Genomic DNA, 21502 nt, shown 5'->3' with positions numbered 1-21502 from the left:
TATACTTTTGAGTATTAAGTTTCCTGAGGAAAAGAATATCTGTGGTTGGTAGCGGGATTGTTAAAACGGACGATTCCTGTTCTAAGCGGATCTGTTGTCATACCAATGTTCTAACGAATCAGGAGAAAGTAAAAAGTATATGACAAATACGATTGAAAGGTATGGAAATTATGTAATATATGATTTCAAAGTGAATCTTTCTACACTCGCTTGAAAACATATATTTTCATTCTTTACAGATACTGAATTACTGCTTTGAATGTAATATCTTTTTACATTCTCTTTACATTACAAATAAAATATGTAAATCCCTATCTCATTACGAGTTGAGTTGTCTCGGACTAGACCGATTGAAACTTATTATCGTACCATATTTGACCTTAATTGATACCAAGCAAGAAGAAAGAAGAATAATTATATTTTCCTTTACTCTACAGTAGTACTAGAGATGGACATAATTAGCCATCACATATCAATTTGACTGTTAACGTTTTAGTCTCTCCTTCCTGCTATTTCGCTGATCATACGTGTTAGTATCAGTAAAATACAGTATGTTACACTTTCCACTACATTAACAAAAAACTTGGAACATTTCATGAAAAGTTACCTTGTCACAGGCTGAGTCAGTTTGGATCTCCCTTTCTTACATTTCGCTAATATCATTTTTTTTTTAAACAAAATGTGTAATTTTTTACGTGATAATAAAGTAAAACACAATGTAGTACGTCAAATGTCTATATGCCTCGGCACTGTTTGGAACTGTTTATATCTTTTTTCATGATATTTCACTGACTCTATGATCTATATCAAACTACAAGAAAAATTGTTATTTTAACTTTACACCACAATTACAAAAAAGTTGGTATAACACATATCAAGGTGACGTTTCACTCAAAGGACATTTTTGAGCCCCCCATCGTTACGTGTTACTAACCCTACGTTTTTTATATGAAACAAAATGATAAGTTATATTTATATTACAGTATTACAGAATGTGCTGAGTAATCCTTACAGCTTAAATCTTCTAACCTTATTTTTCACTGACCGTATATTTTTAGAGTAATTCTGGAACTTGTAGGGATATTTGTACAAAGAGAGTTCATGTGCAATCTGACAATGTATAAAAGTTATAGCATAGTGTCAATTATTGACTGAACTATATTGATATAATTGTAATTTTATAATTACTCATCTCATGTAACCACCCCTGACCTGGGTAGTACTAGGTGTAAGGGCAGGTATGTTGTTATATAAGAGTATTTAAGAATGTAATAACATAGTGGTGTTTACAGATTTTTAAACACGTTTTTATACTGTTGAATTATATTTTTGTAATAATATGTAAGTTTAGCTCATTAATTATACGTGATATAACTAAAGGATATAAGAAGTTTGTAGAAGAAAGTCTTATTTCAGTTTAGCATTTCTTTCTTTATATTTTGAGACAGTTTTATTGTTAATTATTCCATTGATAGATATAGAGGATCTTTATTGTAGCAGAGAGCTAAGACTGCGGCTGTCACGGAAGTCATAGAGAGGTCTATATAAATTTGATAATTGGTTTACTCTTAAAATGTTTAGTATAATTAAATAGAATTATATTGAAGTAGAACTAATCCCTCGAATAGAAAATTCCAGCATAAACATCGTATAGGAAGAATAATATTCCTATATTTTGTAACTTTATACAATAGGTACTTCTTCATAATCATGAGATCGTCTAATTATAAATATATTTACTAAACAGATATGTGTATTCTAGACATAATTTCGCTTAATATATTTAACTCACGTTAAATGCAAAATTTAAAGTCTATTAATTCTCGAAATGACCTGCAGATGGAAAGTAATTTTCACAGCCCTCAAGCAGACAGGAGAGAAATATTGCCATATTATTAAGTGATAGCCTTCAACGATGCTCAATAAAATCCTAATGATATACATGCACTATTATTTAACTCTTTCTTGCCACGTCAAAAATATTCGTGGTAAATTTATAGTCTGCAGATGAAATTGTTCTCAAGATATAATGCGGATAATTAGGCTATGTAAATGCTATCTAATAGAGTAATTTATCATGCAAAAATATCATAAGAATGTACTTAAAAAACATTGGTTTATTCTGCGATCTCTGTAGTTACCCTTAAGACGTATGTAAATATATTATTCACTGTCGTTTAGCTAAAACTCATAGAGTAACATGCACCATCTTCAAACTCGACGTTGCCTATATAAAAATGAAGCTTAATTCAAATTTTCAAGTTTATATGCCAGTTAGAATTCAAGACAGCATGCGGTAGACAGACAGAAATGATTTATTCAAGTTCCTCGAGAGGTAACCTTTGGGTAACACTCAGTGAAGAACTGCATTATTACAAAAAGAAATATTAGTAGCATTTTACTTAGTTAATTCGGGTTTTAAAAGGGACTAAACAAATATTGCAAACTATGAAAAAAACATTAAAGTTAACAATTGCTATATTGGTGACCATCTTTATATCATTCTAATAAGAGCAATGATTAATACTTAAGCACATTTTTTCGGACCTTAATTAGTTAGTCTAATACGCGGGGAATTTTCATTTTAAGATCATGTAACTAATAAGCATCCAAACGCATTTTGGTTTTTTCTACCCCTTTATTAGTTTAGAAAAACATGTAATCTTTTGTGTACTCAATAATTAAAGAAACGTATACTGGCTAAATGAATAAATAAAATATGTACGTTTGTACATCCTTGTTGAAGAGGAATGAAGTAATTTAACTACAATATGACCGGACAGTGATAAATATGGTTTTCTTTAGTAAATGTTGCTAACATTTTGATTAGTTTGACTGATTACTTAGCGTGGAGTGACTTATGTAACATTGATGTCATTTAAAATTCCTAGAAACGATAAGATTCATGTCTGGAAGTTCTTATAGGATATTTGAATGGAGTTTTATCTGCTTGAATGGTTGCAATCACTTGTCAGACATAAAACCGAGTCACTGCTCAACCACTTCATATCTTCTTGTATTCTCTTAAGATTTCAGCTAAAGTTCAATCTTTCTGAATTATAAAAAAACAACAACATAGGTTTACTGAAAACCTCAACGTCGTTTTATGTATTTAAACTGTTTATCTATATTTGGACATATTAGTATACATATTATATTAGAAACATTTATAATTATTATTGATATTTAAATAAAATTATCTACTGATGTATTCTATACCCTATCTTTTTTCCTGGCCCCAGAAAGAGTTTCATGTAATTGTACGAGTGTTTAACTTGACTTATTACCTCTCATTACTGCATTAATCATAAGCATTAGTGATTAAGGTGAGCAAACCCTGTGATAGCGTATGATAGCCGTATGATTGCAATAATCAGGGTTGATCGACGGGATCGTCAAAATGGAACATGAATTATATTATATGACACGCTCTCTCTCGTATATTAAAAACACTCGTATTTATAAACATGATTCATTATGGCGACAAGCTAAAGGAATTTGTAGACTTATAATACTAAATCAAAATAATCAGTTTCCCAGTAAAAAACTAAGGGAGATGGATTTTTGTGCAATTTTGAGTTAAGATCATTTCCATTTTAGCTATATCCATTTTAGTTTATTTCGAAGTACAACCGTCAACTGAGTCATTTACGAAAATGTTTTTCTACTATTTAGGGAAACGTCTTGACCTTTAAATGCATAAAGTTTAACATAATACTCTACATTGCTACAATTATTATTTATTTCATTCGTGGATTTGACTTGCCTCATCCAGTGGTCTAGTAACGACTTAATGAGGCATTTTATTTCCTCCTTGTTGTCATCATACCCATCGGCCAAAACTGCGGACAGACGTGATCTAGATCCGTTGCCTACTAAAGGAATAAGGAACTACGCTGTTCTACGCCGACTTTACTGGTGGGTGGGGGGGGGGGGGGGGGGGGGGGGGGGTTGGTGGGGGGGGGGGGGGGTGGGGGGGGGGGGGGGTGGGGGGGGGGGGGGGTGGGGGGGGGGGGGGGAAAAAATACAAAACAACAGCTGTAAATTTCTTTATAAAATGATACGAGTTATATTTATAACTATATGCTTTATTCCCTCTTTTTGAAAAGTTATTTTTTTTCATGGTGGTTTTTTTTTAAATTGCTCTTATTATCGTACTAGCCCATTGCTCGACATATCACACGTGATTGTCTTCCAAATAATTAGGTTATAGGCATATAATCTTCATGACGGTCTAGAGATAAAGTAATGCAGACTAAAAAAAATATTCCAATCTTTATACCCACAAAACAACTAAGTTTGTAGATCAGTGAGTTGGGGCTCTGAATTGTCAGAGTTAAATAAATTGTATAAATATCCACATACCAAAGACTAAAATTGAATTTCTCTGCACTCCAACGACTTCAGTAATACTTGATCAATTTTGAAAAAATGTAAAGGAACATTAGAATCCAAATTTGTAGTTTTATTGGTGAATCCATTTATAATGTAATACAATGGAGTCCTATGACATTGAAGTAAGTATTAGTCAAATTTGTTTACAACACGTTACCATTTGTTAAATATAATGATAATGTCCGAAATCCTGTTATTAGTATAATTAAAAAAATACGTTTTTCACGTTGAAGCAATGATCGGATTGATTTTTAGTTCATCACATCGTTTTAGAAGAAAAGTGTTTTAAGATTACCGTGAGCTATTTCAAACCAGTGATTAGTTATTCTTAATCTTAAAAGTGTGATTGCCTTTTCTACATAATTATGGGAACTATTAACTTTGGAATAATTTACGTGTTACTTCACGTAATATTCTTATTAAACGGCCAAATACAAAATAATTGTATCGTAAATAGTAAGGGTTCTGTGGTGTAGTGGTACCGCAGTTACCCGCAAAGTGAGAGATCCGGGGTCGAATCCCGGTGGAGCAATAACTTTTTGTGATTCAGCGTTTTGTTCAAATTATATATATACACACTTTGGACTGATAAGCCTACTGCAGTCAATCATCTACTTCCACACTTCCATTATACAACGTGTTTTAAAGGAGAATAAAAAATCATAACTTCGGGTGTCTCACAATTTAATACACCTATATGTGTGTGTGTATATATATATAAACTTATATATATATATATATATAATATATATAATTATAACTTTATTATAACTATATATATATATATATATATTATAAATTTATATATATATATATATATATATATATATATATATATAACTATAAACATTATATATGTATATAATGTTTTTAGACAAACATACATACCCTACTCAACTGTTTTGATATTCAAGGTTTAGTAATAATATTTATGATTACTTCATTTCCCTAAATGTAAATATATCTCTATTTTGCAATATAAACACTCTACTCGCTGTCTTTTTTTTATACCCTCCGCAATCGTTTATCGAAGATATGAATATTTGTAAAAATTGTACAGTACATCACATGATCTCGCTTCCCAATTCCTGTTTGCTATATAATCCTGATTTCTTGGTTTGGTCTAGGCAATATATCTCTATTTATACATATTATGAGTATCGTATGGCTTATAAATTAGAAACGGTTGCGATGGACGGATAAAAGAATTTCCTTCTTAAACAGTAGCATTTAGTATTAGGTATATTGCTATGTGATTTCATTTGCTACGGTCACGGATGTGCCCGTTAGTTTAATAAATTGTACTCTCAGAGAGATTGGTTTATTGAAATATGTTGTGACAACCTCATTCCCTCCCGCGTTTTCTTTGGTGTTAATTGAATTGTAGATTGAAACCAGTCTCTAGAGCCTCATTCCCAATTTTTTACAATTATAAAAGTCCTAAATGTATTAATTGCTTTAAATTCATCAAATATCCCATATATTTGATAATAGATATATAATACTATCTGAAATAATAATAAGTGTCACAACATTTCATCTTATATTTCTTGTCAAATTAGTGCACTATTGATAAACACAGAGTTCAGTTTTTTACTTTCAAACCACACGCAAAATTATATAAGAGACAACATTAAAATTATAAATATTAAGTAATCTACAAACATTCAAGTAAATTGTTTTGAGCAATAGCATATTAACTGTATCATACAATTATAATTTCACTAAACTTACAGATAAAACGACAATGTTAAGTTCTTCCCAAAAATGGGCTATATTACATAATTTTATCCTACCAATTAAATCGTTCTCTTAAATCGTATTTAGATGAAATTTGTTAAATTGACTCCTGCTTTTTGGACCTTATGTAACCCCTAAAACCTTTCAAGGGCACAACATATAGTGTGTTTAGCTTACATCCACAATTATCCTCATTCTCAAAGCTTTATTTAATGACAAAATTAGGAATAACTACAGGAGACATAACGTTAATACTCTTTGTAAATTGAAAACACTTACTGAGAGATAATTTTTAATTTTATTTATAATTATTATGAAATAGCTTTAAAACTAAACTTATGAAAGAGTTAACGCAATATAACAGAGATTAAACTTCAATTGCTGCTTTACAATGATGTTTTTCTCACCAAGAACTTCTAAACGAATTTAGCATAAACATTCTAATAAATAAAGTAAATTGTATATAACTGTTGTGTTAAATTAATCATAATCAGTTATGGATTGATTTAAATGAAAGATACATATCTATTTAAGAATTGTTTTCATGACGTGAAAGATGACTTCCATACAAGGTGTTGCAATAATAATAGGAGAAAAGTTGTTTGCCATGTATTAAAAAGAACAAAAGTTTCACATATAAATTTGTATAGAAAAACACCAAAATGTTTCTTTTGCTGCTCGCAACGAGCTCAGAACGCTGGAGTACAAATAATTGATTAACTTTAAATTGACAATGAACTATCCCAGAAGTAAACTATAAAACACGGCTGTAGAGAAGTTTCTCAGGACACTAGTCAGAGTGTAGCAGGAGCCTGCACGTGGAGTTATGTTGATTAATTCTAAATTACATTCTGTTTGTGGACAAGGGGAGGTGGTGCCATGCGCGAGAAGTACCGGGTGAGGGAGCCGTCAGTGTAGCGCGAGCTACCGCGGCGACGACAGCTGGGTTCTGCGGTGTGTAGTGAGAGGCAAGTAGCTCGCCACCCTGTGCTGAGTTCTGGATAGTATCCGGCCCACTACTAGTGTATCCTGTAAGTACGACATAGTCTAGAGTACGTTATCGATGGCATTAGCAGAGTGAGAAGGGTCAATAACGCGTCGAGCTCCGCAATTCCGGCCGACACCCCGCTGTGTTGAGATTGATGGTTTCTCTTATTCGATAGCCGCTTTATTATAATAAATACTGCAGTTTCAAACATTGCTATGCCATATTTTGCAAGACTACTGGTAATAATAACGTATATTACTCGAAGTTTAATGGAAATTTAATTTGTGTTAGATTTAAACACAATGTTTTATTACACAAAATGTTCATGTTGTTTTATTAATTTATACTAATTGTTAACGTCATTTACTCGTATATTATAATAACGTACTTTATCCATAAAAATAAAATAAAACTACGCATTAGTGCAAAATTACTGTTACTTTATTTATAAAAGAGAAACTATTGAGTATTGAATATACTTAAATATAATTAAAGCAAACAGTTTTCAAAGCTATACTTTACACATAGATTTTTAATTAATTAAAAATTATATTGTTTAATACTTGTCTATTTGGTCTTAAATAAATTAATTAAATAGGCTATAATGGAAAGCAACGTTTAAATAAAATAAATGTGTTTTCTGCTTTTATTCTTGTAATATATTCCATATAAAATTGCTGAAAAAAACCTTTCTTAAGTTTCAATTCTAATTGTTACTTAATATCAAAGAAAATTATTTAAGTATCATATATCTATTTCTAGAATATAACAAAGCTATTTCTGTTTGTGTCATTTTATTTAATACTGAAATATGTTTTCTGGTACATGACCTGGTTCAATGAAGTCATGTATGACAGAAAATATCTGAATTCAAAATATATGTAAGATCTGTATCATGGTGTAATATCAGAATGCAAGCATAACAAAAATTTGGGTTGTAATCTGGGAAAAGCATGAGTTTTAGGTAGTGAATATTGAAGTAAAGAGCTTAATGTTACATTTGATAAAACCCAACAAATGGAATCTATGATAAAATGTATTAAATGTACCACAAAAGTTATTAAACTGTAAAATGTATACATTGTTTAGTGACTACTTTTAAAGAATATGCGTAATCTAAACAATTAATATCTTCCATTGTGTAAACAACATGAACTATTTTTATTTATAACGATAGCAACTTATTGTAGCTTAAAAGTAAGAAAACAACTGTATAGTAGAACAGTACCTTTTAGCATAACACAGTGTCAAATGTGTATTATCTTTTATAGTAAATTATTTATAGATCATATCGGTATATTATCTAACCGGTGTTAGATATTGAAACGTGTTTCATGTGGTGTGTAGAACAAAGCCGAACATTCTTAATAACGGAGAGAGTATTAAGCTTTAGCATTGAAAGTCAAATCCTTTACCCTCGGTACCAACACTAAAAGTGAGTTCCCTTGTTCCTCCCTCACTCTTCATCTCTCTCTGCCCCTCTTGATCTCTCTCGTTCTATCTCTTTCTTTTACGTCCCTCATTTATAATGTATTTTTGTTTACTAGTTTATGGGTAACAGCAAAAGAAAGTTAGATGTCCACACTTAGAATTATGTTATTACGTATAAATATTTTCGTTCAATAAAATATAAAATGTTAAATTTAATGGGGCAAAAATTACATATTATTTGTAATGTAGGTAATTATATGGTACAAAAGTGAATATCATTAATTGTATGATTTATAAAGAATGATAATAGAATTTGCAAAGTTAAGAACAGCTTCCTGGACTTGTAAGTGATGAGTGTCTTATAACGGGAAAGATATATTGTTTAATAAGGAAACAATATTTTTCTTCTGCAACGAAAATAATTTCACCTATTTCAATAATATTAGAAATAAAAATTGTTACAAAACAGTATTTATTTTTTATTTCAATAATAAATTATTTAGTTTACTTTATTGTACTAATTTAATTACTTTTTTAGATTACACATAGTTGTAACAAAATAAATAAACTGACATTTGTAAATTTTGTTACAGGATTCTAACAGAAATTTTAATAGTATTTGCTAAAATACTGATAAATCTGCAAGAATTCTGAATTCAGAACAATAGAACGAATTCTCAAATATCTATTGACACTTTAAAAGTAGGAATCCTCTCCCTTCCTTGAGGTTAAATACAGACTTTTTGCAGTTTTTAGTAAGGTTTTTGCCCTAATAAACTAAACACTAAATTCCATCCTGATCTACTCACTATTTAAAATTTGTATTGTGGATTAGTTTTTAAACAACAACTCTATAGACGAAAAATACTGCTCAAATTCACATAAAATATAAATCCATGCTAAATCTAAAAACACAAGAGGAAAAAACATACAGGTTTTTATAGATAACTCTAAAAACGTAGATTCTTCTTAATGGTGACCTTGATATCTGTGAATGTCACTATATGGCTGACCTTGATATCAGTGATTGTCACTATAAGCCATCTTTATTTCATCAACCATTCACGCTCCCCAGCAACAATACTCATCAGGCCTTAGATTGGGTGACTTATTAGAACGACCGTATCTTTCACGAATTGATAACCCTTAATATTTTGATAATATTTTCGTTGACATCTTTCAGTCTCAAAACAAATTCTGAAACATAAGGTTGTTGTGGAACTTCGCCTTAGTCTTGAAACTTCTTACGAAACGATGATCATTGCTTAAGAGTATTAAATGTCATTTTGCAGATACAAGATTCCGTTTCATTTATGATACTTGATGCTTGTAATTATGTTAAATTTTCATCCTGAAATTCCTAGGTTTATCCTAACATTAGGACCATAGATATGTAGGTTCTGAAAATTAAATTTATATTGGCGTGGCACTCATCAAGAACATTTGATTACTAAAAGTAAATCGTGTAGCACATGAAAACATATTTAAGGAATATTTCTGCCACTTAACAACAAAAATTTAAACAATGATCCATCCTTTATTGATCAAAGCAGGCTATTTTGTATTAAAAAGTGAGAATTTAAATTTTTAGTTTGAATAACTATAATAGGGGAATGGAGTGATATTAGAGGCACTGAGGTTCGAATTGTTCTACTTACATGGGGATGAATCCAGTAATCCATGTGTTTAAGAAACTTCCAAATCGTACCGAACCTGTAATATTTTCTAAACTTGTATCTTTGCCTGAAATTTTAAACCTGATATACTATCTTCCTAGACAAGCATAATATCCTGAAACAAGAAAGAAACAGAATTTGTTTTTGTAATACCATTGTTAATGTTTCGTATTGATTAACAATACTATACCTATATTTATAGTAATTTATAACAATATTTGAGGACTGTGCTATTTATATTACCATATGTGTTCATTAGTATGGCTAAATAGTTTAAGAATGTTTTGACGAAATTTATAAATGAAATTAAACCACATTGGCCCACGACAATGACGACAATACACCATATAAATAATGAAAAAACTCCAACATATAAAAGAAATTAAATGAATATTCGAAAACAAATAATACGTTATTGTACATTTAAAATTATGAAAAATATTAAAAGCATTCTAAAAAGTTATTTGGTGCAAGAACTATTGCTAGGGACAAGCGATTGCACCATAAACAATCGAGGGTGTAAGCGAAGCAGACGCTATCCTTGTATCGTTATTGTCAGGGCGTTTCAAACATTCATTCTCTGACACTCCGATTGTTAAAAGAGTGGAGGTTTGTTTGCAAGAACACAATTACACTGACTTCACTCAGTAATTGTACTTTGGACAAATGATGGTCCGTAAAACATCAAGGGTGTAAGGGAAGTAGACTCTCTCCTCGTACAGCGTGACCTGTGCTCTATTGTCAGGGCGTGTCAGACTCCCATTAGTTGTCACCTGATATTTTAAGAGTAGAATTTTGTTTCCCGGAGCACAATTCCACTTACTACCCTAGTCAGCTGGTACAGATTTATACTTATTGACTTATTTGGAAAAATAATCTTTTACCAGTTTATAAATGCTTTTATGATACTTGGAGTTTGGTATATATTATATTATGGTACACGTTAACTAGATATGTAGCTATGTTTTCCTTAAAAATTGTAATCCTATTTAAGTTAACATGTATATATACATGTCTTTTATTGTAAATATAATAAGTATTATTTTAAATAATCGATTAATAAATGTTGGTCTAAGAATGTCTACGCATTTTATAGAGAATTAAACACTTTATAGTAATATTTCTAATTCAAATCACCGAAATTAGATTACTATCTCAGTGACTGTATCAGGGCTGTTGAAAGAGAAAATGTCGCTGAAAACATTACTTTTACATGCCACTTAATTACAGTAATTAAGCTGACTATGTAACTTACTAAGCCTGTTTGACTTTCATTCCATTGCCATTACCACTCTAATTTCAACCTTTTATTTACAGGAATGAATAGAATGATAGTAATTGTTATTGAATATGGGGCATTAGCACTAGATTTTCCACACATTGACAAGGTAAGAAGTTTTTTATACTATTGTGAACATAACTATCATGAAATACAAAAGATAATATTAGAATGTAAGTTAGTTGGAATGTGCCATTAGCGGATTAATGAACCTCCAAATTAGCACCAGTAAAAATATAATAATGTCTCTCTCTCTCTCTCTCTCTCTCTCTCTCTCTCTCTCTCTCTCTCTCTCTCTCTCTCTCTCTCTCTTTTTCTCTCTCTCAATATAAGTTAAAATAAAATGTTAATATGATATTGGTAATAACATTTCTTAAAGAAATTAACGTAAATGAATAATCCATATCAAATCGTATCGCATGAGTGTACCTACAGACTGAGAATTTATCCACAGTGAAGCTGTTGAATAATAATAATAATTTTACCCACAGTTGTAGAAGACAAACTAAATCTAAATTGTTTTTCGATATCACTAATAAAATATGGTTGCCAGTAAATGTGACCCTTTTATACATTGACCATTTTGCTACTACGACGTACAAAGTTGCAAGTTTATATTCTACTAGAGTGTTGCCTGAATTTTTAAATATTATGCCGTATGTAACTTCGCTTTCAATTTATTGCTTCAGATATAACTTAGTGTCAAGTGTGTAATGTAAAATTTGAATAATAATGAGTAGCTCTGTAAAGTTTGTATTGTGTAATAAATATATTTCATAAAGTGAAGCAAAGTGCATATAAGTAGTAAAATACAATTGCATGTGGTAACCGTTACGGCTGACAAACAGGTCGTCTGTGGGATGGTCACATGGTATTTTACTAGCTGATATTTTGCATGTTATATTATTGATAGCATTTGTTCTGTAAAACAAAATATATTTTACTTTTTGTAGTATACGAGTATAATCAAGATTGTTATGGAAACTTTTTAACATTTGAAAGGGTTTATATTACTTAAAGAAGATTCTTCATACAGGTGCTAAAGGTACTGAAGAGCCTGTACTGATGTCAGGGCTACTAATGAGGCCATGCTAATGCAAACTGGTTTTTATTGAATACTGGTGGGTCCAAAACCATGACCTTGAGTGCGATAAACTATACTGATCGTATACTTCAAAGTAATGTATGTCTCAAACGAACCTCAAAATTATTTAAAACTGGGGCCATGATTGTTAATTGTTTACCTTATAGTGTACTTATTTATATAAATTACATTAACTGTTAAAGCATTTTATACCATATTTTTACAAGTCATTCAAAGGACCTGATCTACACGAAAAAATAATTTAATGTAGCTCCCAATAAATATTCACCAGGATGAGAATCCTGAAGAACATTAGTCGACTTACTGCAAAGATATAGGTACACGTATTCAAAAATTTTAATGTTCTCATATCATATCCATGAAAGGTTAAAGTTCTTTATGTAGTATACGTGTTATTTCCAGCTACGAGATACTTAGCGTCATACGATAATCAGCCTGAAGATTTTGATAAAAGGAGCTTCAAAGAAAACCACGGAATTGTAGTGAGCGAGAATTAATTTCAAGCCCGGAAACAGGGACCTGATCTCTCAAAATCTCGCCACTATGGTCAACATTATGATTATCTAATATTCATAAAGCAGTTATTATCACGTTTCCTAACTGTTTTCACTTTAACGCTAAACATACATTTTGCGGGTCCCAAATATTACTAATATTAAAACACATTAAAAAAACGTTTAATTTGGATAATAAATTACTTCTTTCTGGTTATCTATTCCTCATATTATAGTAGCAATAACATTGTGTGTATATAAATGCCGTTTTTATATACTCTTTACACTAATCTGAGCCCAAAAGTTTAATGGTCTGGAAGTATCTTAGTTTAATGGTAATGAAAACATAATTAAGGAGACTAGGAAATTAAGACAGTGAAATGTGCAGGAGATTTAGGATAATAGCTATGTTTGGATGTTATAGTTTGTCAAAAGCGACCTAATTTACATTTGTATAAAACGCTTAGTTTTCTTTCAACGTGTGAATATTAACTTGCTTCAAACTACTATGACTGGTTAGATTTATTTTAGTGTTAATTTCTTTTATCAATCATTATTAGTAACATAACGTTTCTTGTTACATAGAAACAAATATTACTTCAACAGAACATTTTGTAATAAACAAATAAAACAATGAAGAAAATAACCAATTAATTATGTGGTAAAATAAATATAAAAAATTTGAATAATTAAGGAATAGTGAATAATTAAAATGATGGCTCCTTAATAAGTTTGAAATTTTTCGTAAACGGTGCCAATGCATTATTTTTGTTTATTGCTTTTGATTAAAGTAAATAAAAAAAGCTAAGGAGCCTAGGATAATTTAATTACCTCTAAATAGTGTTTAACCAAATGTAATTCTATATAACCGAAACAAACTAATTACTGAAAAAGCTAAGAGTGTTTTACTGCCCTCCCTATCGATAAAATTTAAACTAAGGATATCATTTCAGGCATTTTTAAATATCTCCGTAGTTGATAGAGTGATATAACCAGGATATGCAAGGCAACTGATATTCTAATATGGTATGGACCGTATTAACGCAAAGTTAGAAAACCTTAATAGCTTTCCCGTATTATATAATTAAAATTCATTACAATGTAAAAATGGTTTATTTTAAAATTTAACTATATAGTTATAACTATGTATAAATACTACGTAAAATATACATTATCTACCGTAAATACGTGTATTAATTAAAATAATTAAACTTTATGTCGATTTGGATCTTATATTATTCAACAGTTAACTAATTGTCTGAGTTTCAGAATAATTACAGAATAAGAATCAGAATCCATTTATTAAGGAACCAAAATGTGATATGAAATAAGTCGCATACTGAAATAAACAATAACAATAAAATCAGGTCGCTTAATATCAATTTCATTTTCGTATGATTTGACAGGAATTCCTGTACAGTACATGGACATTATTCCAGTAAAATGTGTTAAACTTTTTGTAGAAAATGGGTAAAACTGGATAGGTTTTTCAGGTGCTAAGGCTGTGCGTTTTAGAGTCGAAGACATGCTCTTTTTAACAATTGTCAACCTATGAACCGGGTAGACCATGTTACACTTGTGGGTATTTTACTGATGGTTAAAGTTATTTTCCGCCAAAAATGGAGATAATTTTTGAACAAAAATAAAACTTCAAATATGAAGGAACATGGAAGAGTAAGAAGATCGAGTAGCTGGACAAAGATGTACAGTGAGCACGATAACCAGATCCTGACATAATTCAACGAATCCTCTTTTGGAGTCTAAATCCTCTTTAAATTTCACTAGCTGAATACAATAGCATATTTTAACCTACTGTACAAAATTGTAGTACATTTAAAGGATAGTTTCTTTAACAACTACAGGTATTAACATTCGAAAGGCAAAAATAATTTTAAGACAGTTGTGTATAGGGTATCAATATGTTTAGACCGTTTGAGTTTATCATCCAAAATAACACCAAGGAAAGGAGCAGATATTGATGGGCTGACGCCATTTACGCTGAGTCTCTCTAAATCACGGAAATATTATGATAAAATCATTATCTCAGTTTTATCGTCATTTAATTATAGAACATTGGTCTTGAACCATCTATTGTGAAATTACCGACAAGAAGACATAGCAACTGAGTTATATGCATAGCAAAAAAAATTTTAATTTATGTTGGAATGAAGGTTATTTATATAGAAGCAGATAAAAAACAAACACTTACACTTTTCATTAAGCGTGGTATCATATAAAAGAAGGTGATCTGGAATATATTGAAGAAATGAATGATAAAGTGTGCACGTATCCTTAATCCTAGACCCTGTATGATCCACCAAACACACAAATGTGACAACTTATCGCAATGCTATTTCAGCAGATCTGGCAAATATTTTAGTATACTAACTGAATTTTACATGCATAGTTAATTATTCCCGTAGATTACTGAGACGTTTTTGAACCTTCATACTCAAGAGTCACGACATTCCTAGCCAAATGATACTTCAGTACAAAGGATCATACAGTGGCTTTGACATGTTTAATTAGTGGAAATTTAACTGAAGGGTTTTAATCCTTATGCTGGATGTTTTATGCAGTATACAAGTAGTTTTAGTTGTTTTATAGAGGCTTGACGCTAAATAGACGCCAAGATCTTTCTTTAAGGGTTAAGTTGACGTAAGGAAGGTAAAATATTTGGTGACACACAAAGACCATATTTTATGCAAAAGCTGAAGTTAGAGTTTGCTAATTGAATGACATTGCTGAATGCGAATTAGGAGTCTGGAGAAAGGAAGCTGCAGCGCTAAAGGACGGATTGAAACTGATGTTGCTGTTTGTCGCGTTGTGACTTTTGCTAGATGTGCTAGTAAATATGTAGTTAGTCTGTAACCATTATTAGTATTTTGTTATGATCATCTTAGCACCATTACTCGTTTTTAGATATCCCCCTAGATCTCATTACCATACTTAAATGAAGCCAAGGCCTCCTTATTTGCACGTAGGCCGAGCATTGTTGAACAGACTTTTACTCCGATTCATCGCAATCACATTCTTATTCCGCTTACTATTATTCTGATTATCCTTGGCTATCCATTCTGTAACTATTTTTGGTCAGTTCAGTTATATACTTACAATTGCGTCTCCTGTGTTTTACATGTGCATTAGTCTTGTGCATATAGGAATCAATGATTATCCTAAATTAAAATGTTTCTCTTTAAGTTATAACTAAAAACTCACCATTATGATTAAAAACGTTCTAATTTGTACTAAATTTTCAAGCTTTATGTTAGTTAGCTATATAACGCTAAGGTTAACCAGCTTATAAACCAGCTGCAGCATAAAAAATTACATCTTACAAAAGTACCTCTAAAACGTAACTCACTGACCTTATAAAAAAATTCTAGTTCCATCCTAAAAAGCTTTTTCTTCTTTAAAATAGCCACAGCATTTATATTTGTAACTATGGTCACTTGATCTTCAACTCAGTAACTATAGCAAATACATCCTAATGCATCCTAGTGGGTACTGCATACATCCTTATGAATTGAACTATGGTGATAAATAATTACCGAATTCGTATATAAATTTTATGAATACCTCATACTTATCACAATTCGACACTACAACCCACGCTCTGATGCTCAGTTATAATACATGTTATATACTATATTTTTTATGGATTTATTACTATCTAAACAATATGTATGAACTGCTAGTGTAGAACAGCACAATCAGTAGTCGATAAATGCACATCCTTTATGTCACATACTTCATATGTGATTTCCAAGTCTTCAGTATTGTTCACATGATTGTTACATATAAAAAAGCTCAGAACCCGGCATTAAAATGTGACCTTCTTTTTCTAATGGATACCTTTAGTGGGATACATTTAATGTAATCACTAAAAAAGAGAATACAGTTTCATGTCGATTTAAAATCTAAATGGAACAAAAATGCGCTAATCTAATTTTCTAAGAGTTCACCTCCAAATATTTAATATGTAACTCCATGAATTTGTGTATAATTTATTAGCAACACATCTAAAAATCTGTTCTATTAAATACAAAATTGTTCTGTTTAAATAAATAGTCGCGGATTATATTATAACAGAATGTTACAAGGTATAAAACTCATAGTAACGAAGACTATGAGTGTACTCATTTAGATGTACACTGAAACAGCGGTAACAGATTATTATAAAACAGTTTGCCTCCATAAGCTGTATTCACAGCTATGCATAACGGAATAAAAATAATAATTCAACTATAATATTATCATGAAAAGGAGCATTTAGAAACATATATTGTATAATACGACTTTGAGAATCATCTATAAAGGTATCAATGTAAAGATATATTTAAAAAATGTATATAATGATAAACTAACATATGGTGATAATGTTTGTATTCGTAACAATATTACTAACGTATAATAACGAATACTTTAAATAAATGGAGTGAGAGAACTATCATATTTAAGTAATGAATGTGATACTGTTACGATAGATGCTGGATCGGCTGTAATTTTATAATTAGTAATCTGAAATGGCCAGTCACCAGACAACGACAAATATTGTTCCTTCAATACAATTATCTGTACAAATTAATTAAGTTTTTTAATCTATGAAGAGATATGCAATACTTTTAAATGATCACTATGGTATTGTTTGCCGACAGGAACAAGGCAGGATGATTACACAACCCAGTTCTATGATTACCTATCTGTTAGATACTGGTTAGTATTGTTGACATAATACTACTTCAAACATATGAGGCATGTATAGTATGGTGTAACACACGGGCTAAGAGTATGAGATCAATGTAAAACTGTTTGCCAAAAGGAGCTGGAAAGATTGTAAATGTATATCCCTCTCCGATGACTGGCCCCTTGCCAAACACCAGCCAGTATTGCTGTTCCAACTTTACTACGTTACCAGCAAATAATATTAGAAGACGTTTCCAATAATTATAAATTTAATGTTTAACTGTTGATAAATGTGAAAATGTTTTCAACGAGAACTGGATGGGCTTTAATAATCCACAATCTGAAACAAATTTCCATGTTACAAGATCGTTAACTTATGTTAAAGAAATAAATGGAGGAAAGTTTCATAAAGAATAAATTGATCATTAGCCATGCTAGTTCTGGTGGTAGTTAAATTAGTGGGTATCAAAATGTTTACTAACATGAAAAGATATTTCATGTGAAAGATAATAATTTTCCTAGTTCAAAAAATTTAAATCCAACTGTAATACACGTAAATAAATGTTTAATTAGAGTTAGAAAACTCTACACATAAATTGAAATAGCAAAATTCAGTCTCTTTGTCAAGTTGTCTAAATTTAACTTAACTATTATTTATATGTCAGAGGGGCAGTTTTAAGTGTTTCTAATTATAAAACATCTTATCTGGAGGGAAAAATTATTGTTTCATATTTATTCAATCTTTTTATTTATTTCCATTTTTACCTCTAAAAAAATACCGAGGATGATGATACGTTAATTTTTTAGGAAAAACTCCTCATTGGTTAAATTAAACTGGTTTCATGTTTATTCAATTAAAATTCAGCTCCTGGAGTATTACAGTGTAACCACGTATGATATTAGTCACCAGTATCAGCGATCCAATAACATTGCAGACTTACAGTAATGTACCCGTACTGATATATTCTGAACGGCCAGATATACAAATCAGCTAAATCTATATAATGACATTCACCATAATATTAATCGATGTTGGCATAGAGAAATGAAACGTCATGCAAAATGACATGGTCAACTCGTTCTTGATATCATGCAGACAGAAATGAGAGAGGGACAAAAATGAATCACTATAAAAACAAAATACAACTTATAACTCAGATAACTATTCTATGTGTAACAATTAAATAAGTCACTATATGTTTATGTAAACCTCCATCAGATGATTAATTTTAAAATACTTTCTTGCAATAGATGTTCGAACAGTGACTGTACATAGCTGACAACACTTAGTCGTATAACACTGGTTACGTGTCTGACACTGGACAACTTTTTTAATCAGAAACCCATTTCTAAAAGGCAGCTACGGTCATCTTACAGTTTATTCCGAACTGGACCGCTACAAAGCGAAACATGTACAACTATAAGCTGAAAGGATTCTTTTGTGCTGTAACTGTCCACCACAGGGAAAGTCTTCATGAAAAACAAAGTTAATAATATAGCTAACGGATATGACAGTAATCATTGATATTTTGTGTAAGTATGACTACCAGGAATTGATTAATAAAAATGTATGCTTACAAACAATAGCCTGTGCTCTTAGTAGTATGTTCCATTCGAATCACTACTGCTACTTGCCAGGAATTGATAAACGACAGTGTTTAAATACCATTAAAAACAAAGAATATTACAGATGTCTATAATATGTTCTAAACGACACAGCCAAAAATTAAATATTGTAAAATTTTTACTAAAGAACGCGGGTGTGAGGTATGTTCTATTCCAGTGAGTGCGTGCTTACCAGTTTTTGGATAACGGTAGAGTATCAATGTCGATATGGATACATACAAATAAAGTCGTATATAATGTGTTGTAAACGGAACCACCAAGAATTAATAAATGTCAAGATGTTTGCTAAGAAACGTTTGAGTGTGAGTGTATGTTCCGTTCCAATGACTGGCTGTCTGCCAGGACTGCCTAGCCAATGGGCCATCGTTAGTTTCACAACACTAATACTGACATAGACAAAGTATAAAGACGTATATAATTTGTTTTAAGCGAGAACATTAGGCACTGATTAATATAACAATGTTTGAGAGCAAACGCCATTCCGATGACTGGTTGTTTGCTGGGTATTGTCCTTCATCAGTGTAACAGCACCAATAACGACATAGACAAAATATGTTGACAAATATATGTTTTAAACTGACCCATTAGGAGTTGAGTTATATAATATAACACTGTTTTCTAACAAACGCCATTCTGAATACTAGCTGCTTGCCAAGCATTATCCATCGTTAGTGTACCAACTTCAATAACGACATAGACCAAATATGTTGACAAATATATGTTTTAAACTGACCCATTATGAGTTGAGTTATATAATATAACACTGTTTTCTAACAAACGCCATTCTGAATACTAGCTGCTTGCCAAGCATTATCCATCATTAGTGTACCAACTTCAATAACGACATAGACCAAATATGTTGACAAATATATGTTTTAAACTTACCCATTAGGAGTTGAGATATACTGTATAATATAAAACTGTTTTCTAACAAACGCCATTCTGAATACTAGCTGCTTGCCAAGCATTATCCATCGTTAGTGTACCAACTTCAATAACGACATAGACAAAATATGTTGACGAATATATGTTTTAAACTGACCCATTAGAAGTTGAGTTATATAATATAACACTGTTTTCTAACAAACGCCATTCTGAATACTAGCTGCTTGCCTAGCATTATCCATCGTTAGTGTACCAACTTCAATAACGACATAGACAAAATATGTTGACGAATATATGTTTTAAACTTATCCATTAGGAGTTGAGATATATAATATAAAACTGTTTTCTAACAAACGCCATTCTGAATACTAGCTGCTTGCCAAGCATTATCCATCGTTAGTGTACCAACTTCAATAATGACATAGACAAATTTTAAAGATATATATAATCGGTTATAAACTGGACCATTAGAAAGTTATGAATATCGTGTTGCTTAAACATTGTCTATATAATTGGTTCAGAATATAGAATACTTTGTAAAATGCATTGCTCCAATATCGTTAAATCGTAACATAAATGAAGCATCAAATGCTTGGTTTAAACTGGGCCACCACAAGTGATCAATATGGAACTGTTTGCAGACAGGAGATGCACAAGCTTTGACTATGTTACACGATTCTGTGACTGTTAGATACCGATTGCCATTGCGTTTTTCTTACACGATTTCAAATAAATACTTTACCGTTGATTTTCTTACTATAATTATGGACGAAGTTAGTATAATCTTTAATATTACACTGTTTAAAAACCGCCGTAGATTGTTAATTCTTTATTAGTTAGGAACATATACTAACTGTTTATTATTAAATGTTTTTTCCCTTATCATAAGGTTTTTTGCATTAGGGTTATTCCAAATCAACCAATACAAAAAATTATTTTTGAACTTAATCTAAACCTATGGGTTTACCAAATTACCGAATGGGACGTAAATGTGTGCTTTTTAAACAAATATTTTGCTAATGGAATATACATCCGTTTGGTGTGAGCAGCCATTGCTGTTTACATTAAGTAATGTACAACATTCCTTAATCTGTTAGGTGTGAAGTTACATCTCTTACTCATTCAATGTAGTTGGTTAAGACTTTTAAATCTACACATGGAAACATATTTATGTATCTTAATAATAAATGCTTTAAG

The 21502-nt window shown here is 30.9% G+C and overlaps 1 protein-coding gene across 2 annotated transcripts in view; it reads left to right on the top strand.

Moving 5' to 3' along the window:
* Positions 1–7059: 7059 nt before the first annotated feature.
* Positions 7060–21502, top strand: part of LOC124354619 (neuroligin-4, Y-linked-like) — a 50915-nt gene continuing 36472 nt past the window's right edge. The window contains exons 1-2 of one of the 2 annotated variants that reach the window (XM_046805221.1): positions 7060–7166; positions 11548–11618. The gene's annotated coding sequence lies outside the window, so the exon portion shown is untranslated. The remainder of the gene's footprint in view (positions 7167–11547; positions 11619–21502) is intronic. The other variant, XM_046805222.1, reaches the window with a different exon arrangement.

The sequence above is a fragment of the Homalodisca vitripennis genome, chromosome 2 (assembly GCF_021130785.1).
Source record: "Homalodisca vitripennis isolate AUS2020 chromosome 2, UT_GWSS_2.1, whole genome shotgun sequence".
Lineage (NCBI taxonomy): Eukaryota > Metazoa > Arthropoda > Insecta > Hemiptera > Cicadellidae > Homalodisca > Homalodisca vitripennis.
This window is presented reverse-complemented; position numbering and strand designations above follow the sequence as displayed.